Genomic DNA, 1,895 nt, shown 5'->3' on the forward strand with positions numbered 1-1,895 from the left:
ATGAGAGAGAAACATCGATCAGCTGCCTCCTGCACACTTCCTAGTGGGGATGTGCCTGCAACCAAGGTACATGCCCTTGACAGAAATTGAACCTGGGACCCTTGAGTCTGCAGGCCGATGCTCTATCCACTGAGCCAAACTGGTTAGGGCAATTAATTCCCTTTTAATGTGCAAGAATTTTGTGCACCAGGCTACCTAATACTATAATAAGTTTGAACAGTGACAGATTACTAGACTTAGTGTACTGATCACATCTGTAAGGTAAATAAATGTCAAATCACTATTGTATACCTAAAACACATATAATACTGTATAACAACTGTACTTAAAAAATAAAAAAATATCACCCCCATAATTCTCTTCCTAGTCAAAAATATCTTTCAAAATTTAAGGTAAAATAGAACTTTTTTCAAGCAAACAAAAACTGAAAGTATTCATATAACTCACTTCTATTATAAGAACTTTTAAAAAAAATCCTCAACCAGGTATAATTTTTCCATTGATTTTTAGAGAGTGAATGGGAGAGGAGGGAGAGGAGGGGAGGGGAAAGGAGGGGTGGAGACATTGATTGGTTGGTTGCCTCCCAGGTCTGGGGATCAAACCTGCAACCCAGGTACAGGCCCTTGACCCAGAATCAAATCCTCGACCCTTTGGTCAGAGGGCTGATGCTCTTATCATGGAGGCAAACTAGCCAGGGCTATTATAAGACCTTTCAGAGTACGTTTTAATAGCTATATAGATAATGGACTACCCAGAATAAAAACAATAGTAATGTACTGTTTCTCAATAAGTCATGTAAAATGTATGACAAAATTAACACAAAGGATGGTAAAGAGTACTTAATTGTGAACCATTTTAAGATACACATGGAACAGTGAAATACTGTTAAAGATTAACTATGATAATTTAAAGACTTTTGGGGTAAGCCCTAGGGCAGTGATGTTGAACCATTTGAGCTAGGCGTGTCAGCATTTTGAAAAACCCTAACTTAACTCTGGTGCTGTGTCACATATAGAAATGTTTTGATATTTGCAACCATAGTAAAACAAAGACTTATATTTTTTATATTTATTTTATATATTTAAATGCCATTTAACAAAGAAAAATCATCCAAAAAATGAGTTCGCGTGTCACCTCTGACACACGTGTCATAGGTTCGCCATCACTGCCCTAGGGTAACCTCTGAAAATATTTGAATGATAAACAAAAAAGCCAATATTACGGAAAAACTGCATAAAAATACTCCATTAACATAGAAGAAGGCACAGTAAGGGAAAATTGAAAGTAAAAGACAGATGGAAAACAATATTTTTTAGAAAACAAGTAGCAAGTTGATAGTTATGAATGTAACCATATCAGTAACCTCTATTAAATGTAAATTATGTAAAAATATTAGTTAAACTACAAATGGTAAAATTGATTTCAAAAATAAAAAGCAGGCTCTATTGACTGTCAAACTTCAGAGAGAAGGCACAGAGAGGGTAGGTGGGAAGAAAGCAACCAGTGAACTTGTATGCATATATGCATAACCCTTAGACACAGACAAAAGGGTAGTGAAGGCCTGGAGTGGGGAACAAGGGTGGGATGGAAGAGGCCAATGGGGAAAAAAGGAGGACATATGTAATACTTTCAACAATAAAGATATAACTAACTAACTAACTAACTAAATAAATAAATAAATAAAAATAAAGCATCATTCCTATGAAAGTTAAAAAAACAGTTTTGAGGAGAAACCAAGATGGCGGCATAGGTATATATGCATCCCTTAGACACAGACAAAAGTGTAGTGAAGGCCTGGAGTGGGGAACAAGGGTGGGATGGAAGAGGCCAATGGGGAAAAAAGGAGGACATATGTAATACTTTCAACAATAAATATATAACTAACTAACTAAAAC

The 1,895-nt window shown here is 35.9% G+C and overlaps 1 protein-coding gene across 1 annotated transcript in view; it reads right to left on the reverse strand.

Annotated features, from left to right (window-relative positions):
- NBEA (neurobeachin) overlaps positions 1-1,895 on the reverse strand; it is a gene marked incomplete at its 3' end in the record, with an annotated part of 537,034 nt that overhangs the window by 146,160 nt on the left and 388,979 nt on the right. The gene's annotated exons all lie outside the window — the stretch shown is intronic.

Source organism: Myotis davidii, unplaced genomic scaffold, assembly GCF_000327345.1.
Source record: "Myotis davidii unplaced genomic scaffold, ASM32734v1 scaffold144, whole genome shotgun sequence".
Taxonomy (NCBI): Eukaryota; Metazoa; Chordata; class Mammalia; order Chiroptera; family Vespertilionidae; genus Myotis; species Myotis davidii.